Source organism: Dasypus novemcinctus, chromosome 8 (genome assembly GCF_030445035.2).
Source record: "Dasypus novemcinctus isolate mDasNov1 chromosome 8, mDasNov1.1.hap2, whole genome shotgun sequence".
Taxonomy (NCBI): domain Eukaryota; kingdom Metazoa; phylum Chordata; class Mammalia; order Cingulata; family Dasypodidae; genus Dasypus; species Dasypus novemcinctus.
The window spans coordinates 76990740-77005317 of NC_080680.1; the positions used below are offsets into that span (position 1 = coordinate 76990740).

Consider the following 14578-nt stretch of genomic DNA (forward strand, 5'->3'; position numbering starts at 1 on the left):
TCATCCTTCCTATGCCAGAAAGGCATGTCTCTGTCAGCACACCAAAACTATCAGGGTCTGGGATTTTACCCTACATACCAGCTAATTAGTTAGCCTGTTACTGTTTCATGGATGTTGGCAGAAGACACTAGACTCCTGAGTCACAGACAAAGTATTTTCTTACTCATGGCAAGGAAATGTCCCCGAATCCCATGGGAGGCAACATGTTGGGTCATCCAACAGGTTTGCATTGCAGCTGAGGGAAAATGCTCTTCAGGAATCCAATGCTTTTACAGTAAACAGTAAGCAAGTTTATTCTTTATTGGAGAGCGACATTACCTCATCCCTCAAATCACTTGCTGCAAACACAAGTTCATAAATGTCCCTGGTAATCAAGGCCCTTGGGAGATCAAGACCTGCATTCCTGGAACACTCACAAAGAACATGTAGAGATTCTCATGGCCCATGGTGGATTGCCTCTCCAACAACACCTTGTTAATATAATCACTTTTCTTCAGTGTGGGTAAGAACAAAGTGCCTATAAAGGGCAAGAACGTAGAAAACAAATACTGTTCACTAAAATTCTTAAAATATGGCAATTAGAAAGCCTCATCTAATTCATAGTCTAAGGGGTAAAAAAGACACTATACTTCACTTTGGAAAATTTTCAAGCATGTTTTTATATGTAAAGCTCTCCTTGGTTTTCAAGTAATGTTATTTTGTATTTGATATACTCTTCGATTCAGTATTTACTAAACAAAATATGTCTCCTTTTAAAAGAGATGTGGTTTTGAAATCAGATATTTGTTAGTTCACAAAAGATTCTTGAAAAGAATGTGTATGCTCAGTTTTTAAGGTCCAAAATTTCAAAATTGCATATATTACATTTAAAATTTTACTGTTCTATTTTATTTTTACCTATTTGTTCTATCAGACTCTGATAGCAATGTGTAGAAATCTAATCAATGTGTTCCTAACAATTTTTCTGTTACTAACAACTTTGCTTCTACCACACTTCATTGTCTGTAATACACATAATTTTTCAAATCTTATTTCTTCAAAAAATATACATCTTACAATTAATGACAGAACTTTTTTTCTTTCTTAATGATACATAAAATAATGATGTATCTTATAATCCATCTTAAATTTGATGAAATAGGTGAATTTTGATGCTATATTATTCAGTACGTAAAGATTCTTATCACTTTTCTTTGAATCATGTTTTCAATATAAAGTGACTTATCTTCATGCTAAATTTTTAAGTTAGTTTTTAAATTTATACTTTCTAATTTTAATATACCATCCCTGAATGCTTTTCTTTTTGCTGTTGTTGGCCTCGTATAAAATTTTTGTCAAAAAATTTTCCTTTAACTTTTTTACCTTTTAATATTGGTTTAATTTAGTGATATGCTTTTATAGGCAGAATGTAGTATTATTCTATTTTTTAATTCAAAGTGAAATACTTTTCCATTTTAAAACATTTACATTTACACTCAGTACTAATATATTTGGACTTTTCTATGTCATTTTGGTTTGGTTTTGTTTTTTACTTTTTTAATTGAAGTTTATCATTCACACATGAACATCTATAAACAATAAGGGTATAGTGTAAGTTGTAAACCTACAAAACAAACATGCATATCATCACACAGGGCTCCCTCACATTATTTCACCACCAACACCTTGCATTCCTGTGGAACAATTGTTACAAATTATTAAACAGCATCCTCAAAACATTCCTCCTTACCATAGCCCATATCTTATATTTGGTGTATTTTTCCCCAACCATTATGCCATTTTGTTTTATGCATTCTATTTCTAAGCTTTTTTTCTGCTGCTTTCTTGGTTTTCTGTATTATGCCATTTGTCCTATGTCATGTTTGTTTTTGTTGTTCCTGGTCTTTGAAAATTTATATATACTATTATTTCTACTCATTTTCAGAACCGTTTTTGAACCTACATTTCTTTAATCACTGAATTCAAGAATAAAACTATAGTTTTAACCACATCTTTTGTAAGATGGATTTCCACCCATCCTAGCAGAAACATACCAAAATAAATAGGGCAACACTACAATAAATTCACCCACATTTTAAAATTATGAAATATTGAATGCTTTCTCCCACAGACTGGGAATAAAACCACTGTTTCCTGTATCACAAATTCTATAAAATATTGAACTGGATATGCTATCCAGGGAAATAAGGAAAGAAGAGAAACAAAAAAGTACCAATTTTCCCCTGTTTCACCAGTTCCAGAACAGGCATTTAAGAGTCTCAAAGGCTAAGCAGCATTTCTGACAACCTTTTGGCTGAAGAATGAATTTGTGAGCTGGAAGACAAGTCAGAAAGAAATATCCAGAATGAAGGACAAAGAGACAAAAAGATACAAAACAATTAAAACAATATAAGAGACATAGAGGCTATAGTAAGACAATCCAAGATATATAGTAAGACAATCCAAGAAAGAAAGGTGATTTTAAAAAATGGGGCAGAAGCAATATTCAGTGAGATAATAGCTAAAATTTTTCAAACAGGGCTGTAAGACAAGCCACAGATGCAAAAAGTACTATAAACCCCAACTAGGAAAAAAAAAAAGGAAATTTTATAAAAATTCAAAAACCAAAGACAACAGAAAATTATAAAAGTAGGTAGAGGAAAAGACATATTATTTTCAGAGGAGGGATATTAAGTTATTGATGGACTTCATAACAAAAGCAAGGGAAGCCAGAAGAAAAATGGATTGAGATAAGATATTTACATTGCTGAAAGTATATAATGGCCAGTCTAGAATTTAATATCCACCAAAAATATCTTTCAAGGGTGAAAGTGAAAGAAAAACATTTCCCAACAAATAAAACCTGAGCTAATATGTCAGCAAACCCACCTTAAAGGAAATACTAAGTGGTATTATTTACACCAGAGAAAATGATCCCAGAAGGAAGGCGGACATGCAGGAAGGGATGAAAAGCAACAAAAACGGTAAATGTATGCATAAATACAAAGGACTATGAACTCCATAAAACAATAATAATAATGCCTTGAGGAATTAGAATTTATAGAGTACAAGATAACAATGGCCTAGAAATCAGAAGGAGAGCAAATGTAATGAGAATGTTGCAAGAAAGTGACCTTACCCAGGGAAAAGTGAAAGTAACAATTAGCGTTAGATTCTGATACATCAAAATGCATGCTCTAATTTCTTGGGTAAACATGAAAAGAATCACAAGAAAGCACTAGGGAAATACATAATAATAATAAATCCTCAGGATTCTGAGGATAGTAATTAGTCATTTTAGGGTCCACCATATCAAGTTCCTTGCAGAAGCTGTTTGTTGTCGCATAAGTTTCTGCCCTCTAATTTCTAGGACTTTCAGTGAATGCGAAATTAAGGGACAGAGGGCAGCTTTCTTAATCTATTATAACTTTCTTCCTAATATTTATTCTCTTACTGTTAACCATCCACTCAGCTTTTCACTGTTGACTGTGTGTTTACAGTATATTCACTTTTCATCAGCAGAGGGCAGTAGCTGACCATCATCTGTTAACTGAAACTTCATGGTACTTTTGAGGATGAGTTTGGAATAGACAAACTTACCTTTCTGTTTTGTTGTTGTTTCCTCCCAAAAAACATCAACAGCAGTTTAAGTAGCTTTGAAAAGTACTTAAACTGATACATGTGAAAGAAGTCTCTTCATAAATTGGAAATGGAAATGAGCCCAAATGACAGATTTACTCTTTTTACTCCATTTGCCAATGTTACCAAATCATTTTCTTGAAAAAAAAAAAAATTAAATCAGCAACAGCAGCATTTAACGAACCAATTCTGCAGAATATTCCCTTTCCACTTGAAAAAAAAGCTAACATGTTCAAAAAGAAAACAGAAAATGAACATATGTGAACTATGGTACTGAACACAATAAGAATTGTGCTGCCCTGATTTCTATTATCTCCATCTCCCAAAATGAGAAGTATCTTTACCTGGGTGCCCCTAAATGACAGGTCTTTGGCAGGGATCTCTGTATTACAATCTGAAGAATAACCCTGAAAAGAAGTGAATGAGGAATTCTAGAACTATATGGTGATAGATCAAAGTTCCTATTTAGCCCATCTAAGTCCCTCTTCTTTTCTGCAAATAACAAATAATTTATAACAGTATTTGACGATTTTCACTTTAAAATTACAGTTGGTGGCATAGAGATTAATAGCTCTGGAGTTAGACCAGCCCTGGTGCAAACCCAATGTCACCATGTCTGAGTTACGTGACCTGAAGCAAGTTATGTAATTGTTCTAAATCTGTGTCTTCATCTGTAAAATGGCAGCACTAATGTTACTGCTCACCGCAAAGGGTTGTTGAGACCATTAAATGGGGCATTTAATGACATTTGGCTTTTATCATTAGCTATTTTGAGGGAAATGATGCTTAACTGTAAGCAGCTGCCCAGAGGATCCTGATTGATTCCTTGTGCCAACAGTTCAGGAATTCAGGAACTTAGGCAACAGGATGGAGGCACGGGGGTGGGGTGGGGGCTGGAGTAGCAGTTGATGTCTGTAGGCAGTCAAGAGGAAGCTAAGAACCTTCTGCCTTTATTATGAGCATAGCATGAAGAACAGAAAGCATTTATTTCAAACTCTGAGAAATATATTTCATACATTTAGTGATGAAGCTAGGTATTCTGGAGTCCCCTCAGACAAGAGTTTCAGGAAAAATCATCCTATATTTTGTTCTAGATGCCTCTCCTCTGGGTCATGTGAAAAACCCTGAACAGTACCTGTGCCATACAGAGAGGGAAAGAGTAGGCAAAGGAAAGAAAGTGGCAGTAACTCAGCCCACACACTTCTACTGAGCACCTACCATGCACCAGGTTCCGCCTTAGGGGTGATGACTGGCATGGTCCCTTGCCCCCATGGAGCTACCTGGTGCCAATCTGTGTACATGCTAGAGCAGAATTACCTGAAGTAAAAAATTAGACTCCTCAGAACCCAAGCACAGATCCCACCCTGATCTAATGAACTAAGCATTATAGGAGGTGGGACGGCAGAAGCTATATTTTTAGTAAGTGAATGTACTGGGGGAGAGTGTAAACTACAACGTAAACTATAATCCATGTGATACAGCAGTGCTCCAAAAACGTATTGGCCAAATGCAATGAATGTGCCACAATGATGAAAGAGGTTGTTAATCTGGGAGGAGTGGGATGGGGGATATATGGGAACCTCTTATTTTTTTAATGTAACACTTTAATGTAACACTGATCTATGTATCTTCAAAAAAAATACAATTAAAAAAATGATGGGGTGAAGGGGTAGGGAGTGGGGTATATGGGAAACTCTTATGCTTTTAAATGTAATGTTTTATGTGATCTGTTAACTTTTTTAAAAGATAATTAAAAATTAAATTAAATTTAAAAAAAAATAAGTGACCTCAGGTGATTCTGAGAAATTCCTAGTATGGGAACTAATATCAGTGTTTCTCAAAGTGTGATCTGTTCACCTGCATCAAACTCACCCTCTGGAGTGCAGCATGGGAGTGTGTATTTTCAATGCACCCTGAGGTTTGAGAAACACTGTTCTAGACTGTCTTTCTCTTACACTACTTCCTTTCTATTAAATGTGTGTGAAAGTGCATTATTATAAATTGCAAAGTTTGTTGGGTATAGTTTTCAGAACCTTTCATTTCTTTCCCATAAATCTCAGATCCACTGAGGGATGGATCCTCAATAAAATGAGAAAGTTCATTGATACAAGTAACTGAAGTCAGTGTGGAGTCCTTTGAGGTATTCCTCCGAGCTTAACAGGTCTCTCACTCATGGCTCTTTGTACAGTAGCAGAACCTTCTGGCAGGTAAGGCTGCTAAAGCATTGCTGTCACCACAATTGATGTTCCAAAAGCACCTGTCACTTCATGATCTAAAGTGGGAATTCAGTATTTTTAACAATCTCTTTCCCCTCTTATCTACCCGGTTTCTTCCTCAACCTGATTCTCACATCTTTAACTTGGCTCTCGTGGTCTGTTCCGGAAGCTAAACGTTTAAGGCAGTTTAGAACCTATTCCTATGCTCACTCTGGCTCCTTCTAATAAATATTTCTATCACGATACTAACGGTTCTGCGAATGGCATAGAAGAGTGTATACACTTTATGGACTTTCTGAGAGGGAGCCACCGAGGAACTACAGCTCTGTTCCTGGGGCTAGAACCAGAAGTAACTTCAAGATAGGAAAACTACAACTGCCAATTAATTTCGGCAGGAAAAGCTCACCACCTTTCATGTAGAAAGGTTTAATCGCTTCTTCGGACTCCAGCGCCTGAACTTTGGCCCAAGGGGATTTAGGCCGTAATTTCAATGAACCTGTCAAAACCAGATCCTGTGAAAAAGGTGCGCTCAGAGCCATTTCTCAGTCATTTTTCTGACTTCAGTTCCGTGAAGAGTGTATTATAAAGTATGAAAACATTTTTTTTTTTTTGACACAAAGAAACTTTGCATTCGCAAATCAGAGAAACGCTGACGTCCTACCCAGCCAAAAGGATTGAGGGGCGTGGGGGCAGGCGGTGAGGCTAGGGGCGAGGCGGGGAGGAGCGGGGCGAGGGGACCGCATGTACGGAAAAAAATAATGAAAAAGAAAAGAGAACCCGTGTTTCTTCCCCACCTCTCCGTCTCCTTTCCTAGCGCGGCTGGGCAATCAAAACCTATGCCCCAAAGTGAGCGAAAGTCACCCCGGCCCCTGGCCGGGACCCCGCCGAATGAGCTCCGTCCGCTGCGGCCGCCGAGCCACGAGCAGTGCTCGCCTCCACCGCGCAGGGGCCGGGGCGCCGGCGGGACCTTCCCGGGCCGCGGCCGGCTGCCGTCCCCGCGCGCCCGCCCCGCCCCTGCTCCGCCCTCGGCCGCGGTCCCCAGGGGGCCGGAGGCGGAGCGCGGCGGCGGCCGGACCGCGCAGCGCACGGGAGCGCGCCCCGCACTTCGCCGGCCGCACGCTCGTCGGGACCCGCCGCGCAGGCCGCGGTGAGTGCAGGCTCCGCGCCCAGGGGCCGGCCCCGCGCCGGGCGCCCGCCGTCCTCTCGCGCTGGGGAGGCGAGGCGAGCCTTTTCCCCGGCGCCCGAGGTTCCCGAGCCGGGCTGGGGCGCGCCGAGCGGCCCGGGTTGGGGGTTGGGGGCGCGAATTCCGGTTAGGGGTGGGGGCGGGAGGAGAAGGTCTCCGCTGTCACAGCAGAGACTGGAAATGGCTCTTCCCGCCTCCCTGGGCCGAGGCCCTGCGGGCCGCCCTGGGAGCCCTCACCCGAGGCTGTGCGGGCCGCCTGGGAGTTCTTACCGCGGCTGTGCGGGCCTCGCCGGGGAGTTTTCGTCCCAGGGCCGGGGGAGACCTCGCCGAGGCCAGGAGGGCCGTAACGGAAAATCCTCACTGTGCGGGCAGATCGGGTAATCTACACCGTGGGGTAGGAGGGAAGTGGGATGAAGGAGAAGGGACCCCTCAGTGGAAGGGCCGGCAAGGAGCCCATCCTGGTTCAGAGTTCCAAGGAGCGGGCTGCCCCGAGCCCGTCTCCGGTTTGGCCGCCTTTCCCAGTTTTCCAGGCGTCAGAATGGCACATCTTTCCACCTCTCTCCCTACCACCGACAAACAACCCTCCTCACAGGGGAGCAACCTCAAACTTTTAAAACTCATTAAATTCTTAAAAATTAGTGAAAACCCAAAGGAGATTTCATCAATATGGGTTATATCTCCCCGTATTTACCATGCTAACAATAAAGCTGATGCATTTTTACTGTTTAGTAATTCATTTAAAAATAATGGACCTATTATATGTTAACATATTTTTATGAAAAAATATTTTCTAAAACAAAAAGTTACTGAGAAGAGGGACATTTTACAGTTTTTGTAAATTTCTTTAATGCCAGGTTTGATAAAAGATTACTGGATTCTTATCTGTTTCTACATCAGGTCTGTTGCAATATCACATCCTGTAGCCTCAGGAAAACTCCATTGTATACTTTTGAAAAGTGAGCGTGAAAAAAGGCAGATAACATCTTAGTATTATTATGAAAATGGCTTTGACTTTGTGGATTCCCCGGAGTGCTTTGAACCACACTTTAAGAACTACTTGTGTAGAGCCTACTTCTCACTGGTGATGCTTCCTCCCAATGGGACCACACACCATCCCACTCCATGGACAATGTCAACCTCTGATGTTTGAGACCAAGTTTGACCTCTCTTTAGAAACCATGCACTAGGTCTCTACATCCAAGTGATGGTGAGGAGTCCTAATGGCATCCTGAAAACTTGGCATGGCTCAGACATGACTTTGCTGGTTTTAGCATCTCCCGGATAACTTGTCTGTACAACTGAATTACAGCAGTAAGGTAGCATACAGAACCTGTGGGTTCAGCAAATTGCCTCTGGGGAGATGGTGCCAAGTGCGTAGGGGGTTTGTGTGTGAGTTACCAAGTATTTGAGAAGCTATTTCCAAAACAACAGGGAGGCATGACTTTTTCGCCTTCCTTTGCTCATGTTCATTTCTGTTTGCAGTTGTGTGGTTGCTAGCCTTGAGTTAATTGGAATACGTTTCCCCAATCTTGATATTCTTTATGCTTTCAGTGGTGTCTTACTATAAATGGCTCTTTGTCAGTCCTTTCAGGAAGCGATTTCCAGTGTTGTGGTGTGTGGTAGGTGGGATTCTCCACCAGATTCTTTCCTTGGCTTCATGCTCTGTTAGCACAAGTTCATGACAGAAATTACATACGTCTGTAAATCAAGGGGGGAAATTCTCTTAACTGTTCTCCGTTTTGTTCCTCCATCCAAAGAGACTTGCACTCTGATGGGGCAGCTTGACTTTGCAGCTGATGATTTAGAAATGTTACAAACACATGAACTTGTTTGCTGTTGTACAGTCCACAGATGAGATGAGATAAGGGAATGAGATCTAACCTCTGAGCAGCCACTGTGTTCTAGGGCGTGCTTGCTGTTTCTCTAAGATTCCACTTTGATGGTAGGATCTCATTCATTCATCCCTGCCGTTGATATTTATACCACTACTTATGTGCCCAGTTCTGTGCTGGACATTGGAAAAAGCAGTGAGCAGTCCCTGTCTTTCTGGAGCCTACAGCCTGGTTTCTTAGGAAACTCTTGGTTAAGTGAGACAGCCCACTGTCAGTGTTCACATGAGATGGATCTTGTGTGAAGATCAATACTTCCTACCAGAAGTGTGATTCAGAATCATGTGCTGAGGAAGCCAGATTCCCAACCTGTGAAGCTAATGAATAAAAACAACCCTTATTTGGTGCCTACCACGTGCCCAGCAAAGAACTTCCTTTGCCTTCTTTCCCCTGTTCCTTCTTTTACAGAAGAAATAACTGCCTGTGAGGCAGCTGGGCTCCAATGGGGAAATGAGCCCAGACCTGGTTCCAGTCACTGGGCCAGCCTTAGGCAAGTTCCTTTCTCTCTTTGGGCCTCAGAGGCCTCCTCTTTATGGTGAGGGGTCAGACTGGGGATTGCAGATGTCCCAAGGAGCCAGTGGTTTGCTGGAGCTGGTTTGGACTGGGCTTTGTGCCCATCTCTTTCCACCTCCGGGTTCAGTGACATCATGTTGGCAGCTTGAAATGTCATTATGGACCCATTTACAGTATGGAAAGGGCAAATGCTATGCAACACACCAACACCACTACCAAGCTAATTGTTAAACATTTACTATATATGTACATAAGGTGTTTGTGTGTTAGAATAAATGTTTGGAAGACAGTGTTAATGGTGTTAACAGTAGCCACTCTGGGCAGTGGAATGGGCTGGAAGAAGTCAGGGAAGTTTTCCTTGTTACTTTCTGTAATTACTGTATGATTGACTGTCATGCACCATTCATGTATTGCTTTTACACCTTAAAAACAAAACACAAAATTAAACTTACACTTACATGTTTAAAAGGAAGCTAGAGGGAAGCGGATTTGGCCCAGTGGATAGGGCGTCCATCTACCACATGAGAGGTCCACGGTTCAAACCCCGGGCCTCCTTGACCCGTGTGGCGCTGGCCCATGCACAGTGCTGATGCGCTCAAGGAGTGCCTTGCCATGCAGGGGTGTCCCCGCGTAGGGGAGCCCCAAGCGCAAGGAGTGCACCCCATAAGGAGAGCCACCCAGCGTGAAAGAAAGGTAGCCTGCCCAAGAATGGCGCCACACACACGGAGAGCTGACACAGCAAGATGATGCAACAACAACAAAAAGAAACACAGATTCCCATGCTGCTAACAACAACAGAAGAGGACAAAGAAGAACACACAGCAAATGGACACAGAGAACAGACAACTGGGGTGGGGGGCGGGGGGTGAGGGGCAAGAAATAAATTTTTTAAAAAAAAGGAAGCTAGAGTCATTTCACTTGTAAGAATATTGCTGCCTGCCTCCTTTCTCCCAACAAAACAATTAGTTTTAATTGTTCACATCACAGTGTTGAACTACTGTATATGATAGTAATATCTATTAACTGAAAATAATACTGAGAGCCAGCCATCTCAAGTTAAACCATTTTGTTAAATGGTATTATGTTTGACCAAAGTTTTGTGAAAGATTTAGAAGTATTAGATCAAAGTATTCCTTAATGAACTAATATGTAGTCTTTAACTGGCGTTAATAAACACTGTTTCATGATATGGTGAAGGATTGTTTTTAAATTAAGAAACAAATTCCACAAGAGTGTTTCCTAATGATCCTATTTTTATGAAGACGAAGCATGTGTATATATGTACAAGTGTGCATATTCACAGACAAAGGGTCAGCCAAAACATCTTTTGGTGGTGCGACACAGGTTTTTTTTTTTTTAATTAAAGAAGTTGTGGGTTTATAGAACAATCATGCATATAATACATGATTTCCTTATACCGCCCTATTATTAACACCTTCCATTGGTGTGGGATAAAAGCACATTTTTATACTGTACTATTAACTACAGGCCATGGTTTTTAACTTTGGGTTCACTGTGTAGTGCATTCCATGGATTTAAAAAAAAATTTTTTTATTCTTTTACCATATATAAAACATAACATTTCAAACTCCCTTTTAACCACATTCAGATATATACTCCAATGCTGTTAATTACATTCAAAAGGTGGTGCTACCATCACCACCATCCATTACCAAAATATTTCCATTGTTCCAAATAGGAATTCTGAACATTTTCAGCCTTAGTTTCCCATTACCTATCCTTACCCCATCCCCTGGGGTATATTCTAGATTCTGACACTAGAGTTTGTTTATTCCAGTTGTTTGAAAATGGTGAGATCATACAATATTTGTCCTTCACAGTTGAATTTTAGATTTACTTCCCTTTGCTTATCAATATTTTCTAGTATGAACAAGTACTAAATTTGATATGGCTAAAAATAGTCTCTACGGTTTATTTTTTACAAATAGTGCATTGAGGACATCGTTGCTTTTATTTGTCTTAGACTGACTACCATCCTGCCCCTGCTACTTTTCTACTTGAGAAACAAGTGTAAGGGGTGGGGAATCTGAAAACAGGCACATCAGCAGATTCGAGTGGCGTTGTGCTGTGTCTGCTTCCGCTCTGGAGTCTCTTCCGGCCTTACATCCTCCTTCTCCCTCCAGTTCACCCAGAGCTTAGAAAATTTTACACAGGATTAACACCATCACCTGGAAAGCCATCAACTGGCCGTCTCTCTAGATTGACCAGCCTTCATTTCTTTTTCGGCTTTTTTTTTTTAAACAAATCAATTTCATTGGTACAATTAATAAAGCATAGAGTTTTTCCAACATGTACAATCAGTGGTATTTGGTATAATTCCATGGTTGTACATTCATCACTTTAATCATTATTAAAGCATTTTCATTATGTTAATAGTAATAATAAGGAAAAAACAGACAAGAAAATTCCTCACCTCTATCTGTTTCTCCTGTACGTAGCTGCTATTTCTGGCTATTCTTACACAATTATTTATTTGCTTATTAAGCAGTTTTATTGAGATATATTTGCGCCATATGCCTACACAAAGTATAAAATCAATGGCTTTTTAAAAGCTGTTAAAATGTCTTGTATTGTAAAATTGTAAAATAAATAGAAAACTAGATCAAAAGAAATTACAAATTTTAGACAAAAGTTCATGGCCAAGTTAAATTTAATATATCAATTATAAAAAATAGCATAGAGGGAAGCGGACTTGGCCCAATGGATAGGGTGTCTGCCTACCACATGGGAGGTCCTTGGTTCAAAACCCGGGCCTCTTTGACCCGTGTGGAGTTGGCCCATGTGCAGTGCTGATGTGCGCAAGGAGTGCCATGCCACGCAGGGGTGTCCCCTGCGTAGGGGAGCCCCACGCACAGGAGTGTGCCCCGTAAGGAGAGCCACCCAGCGCGAAAGAAAGTGCAGCCTGCCCAGGAATGGCACCACATACACAGAGAACCGACACAACAAGATAACGCAACAAAAAGAAACACAGATTCCCGATGCCGCTGATAAGGATAGAAGCCGTCACAGAAGAATATACAGCGAATTGACACAGGGATCAGACAACGGGGGTGGGGAGAGAAATAAATACAGAAATCTTTCAAAAAAAATAAAGAGCATAGCAACGAACGTATAAATATAAATAATTCAAATATGATAGAAATTAATTAAAACAGGATTCTAATTTCCTGCTATTTTTAATAGAAGGTTTCAAACATACCAACCTCCAGCTTCAACAGTTATGAGCATTTGGCCAATCTCATTTCATCTGTACTTTTCCTCCACCCCACATTTTCCCCTCTGCCAGGAGTTGGTATCTTCTTTTTACAAATTTATGAAAAAAGCTATTCTTCATTGTGTCTTTTTAGTAACGAATATGTACTGAGTGCTGTAGCAAAGTCTTCAAACTGTTCTACCACCCTAATGTCAGCCAAATGAAATTACTGAATGGTCCTTTAAACCTTTCTCTGATTTTAGAATGCTTTTTTTTTTTTTTTTCATTTTCCAGGATAAAAGCCTAACAAAATAAGACTAAACTCTATTGGACAGAATCTATGAGTCTGTATATATTTTAAAATATTAATCAAATTTTAATATAGAAATGGGCTACATTTAGAGCCCCCCATGAACCATGAAGTAAATTGATAGTGGTTTCTTTCTGAGTAATGATAACTTGTAGGTATAGAATTTCCAGTGCCCTCTGTGCTTTTATGTATCACCTCAGTTAATTATCACAGCAGCCCTTGTAACCTGGGCAGAGCAGTGCAGTGCAATGCAGTGCAAGTGTTATTACCTTAAATCTGCAAATGCTTATCATAAGGACAGATTGCGAACCAAAGGGATTTGGGATCAAAAGTGAAGAACCAGCAAAGATACAAAAGCATCTTTCTAAAGAGTACATCTTTGGGAGACAGAGTCATTAAGTATGCATCCTTAATGCCATAGAACTGCTAATGATATCACACTGAGACTGTTTCTCAGATTCCTCATATTGCTTTAGTCTGTTGTCAAAAATTAATCCACCTTCTAATGAATGAGCAAGGTTGCGCAGGAGTGCTGGTGTGTTCTCTGTTACTCTCTTTTCTTAGCCTAAGGAGAACTCCCAGATAGTGTGACTTACCTGGGCCATTGCTCAAACAGAAGTGTGTGGAGCGCTTAATTATTCATTATCCTCATCATTCCTTTATATGAATGTTGTAAAATTATAAAGCAAGGTACAAGTTATGGCATATTCCATAAAGAATCTGCATCCTTCTAAGAAAGTATCTTCCTACATGAACACCAGGTTTGAATTTTTGATTGAGAAGAAGATAGGTAGATAAACCATTGCCAACAGCCTGCCATGGGCTAGAATTATGCTAGTGCGCCCGCACTAAAAGCACAGCCCTATAGGAATGGTGGGAACAAAGTCTTAGGATTATGATACTGAACAGAAGTGGCTTCTTTACTCCCAGTGCATCTTTAAAGCCAATTCCTGAGACATCCAGGTTTCGAAGAAAAAGTGTTGTTGATTACACAAGCAACGAAGCACAGTGGCCTTATGGCCCAAAACTCCCTCTTTGATCTTCAGAAATTCTAACATCAGGATACTAGTGAGTAATTGGGGTGGAGTTTGCCCAAGGTTCTTCCATTAATAAACATTAAGGGACTGAGCCAGGAGGGGGTTTGACACCATTGGGGGTGAATTACAAGGTTGCAGCCATTATCAGAAATCAGGGCATCCTGGAGAGAGGGATACAACAGCAAAGGTCAGCTACAAGATTTTTCTTAGGGATATCAAATGGGGATGGAGTGGTCACCTTTCAGTAGAAATGCTCATATATAAAGGTAAGATGGCCTGGAGTAATCATTACAGTGGCAGGATTTTAGTTGGAAATGGCCACATAAAAAGGGTGCAGTCAGTCTCACCAGTTGGAGTAATTTTGGATAGTACCCTTTTAGCTGATTTAAAGGCATCTATATAATGTTTCAGTAATCACAATTATTTGTTAATTCTTAACCTTCGGTTACAACTGGTTTTATGAATATTTCATGAAAGCCTTGTTTGCTCAGGTAAGGAGTCGCATTTTAAGTGTCAGCATTGCCTACATTATTCACATCAACCCAGCCTTTAAAAGGCTTGCTCGTTCAAATTTTGTCAGCTCCAAAGATATTTTAGG

At 40.4% G+C, this 14578-nt stretch overlaps 1 protein-coding gene across 2 annotated transcripts in view; it reads left to right on the forward strand.

Moving 5' to 3' along the window:
* Positions 1–6871: 6871 nt before the first annotated feature.
* The window catches only part of ACO1 (aconitase 1), a 68285-nt gene continuing 60578 nt past the window's right edge, over positions 6872–14578 (forward strand). For both annotated transcript variants that reach the window (XR_011649419.1, XM_058301974.2), the window contains exon 1: positions 6872–6981. The gene's annotated coding sequence lies outside the window, so the exon portion shown is untranslated. The remainder of the gene's footprint in view (positions 6982–14578) is intronic.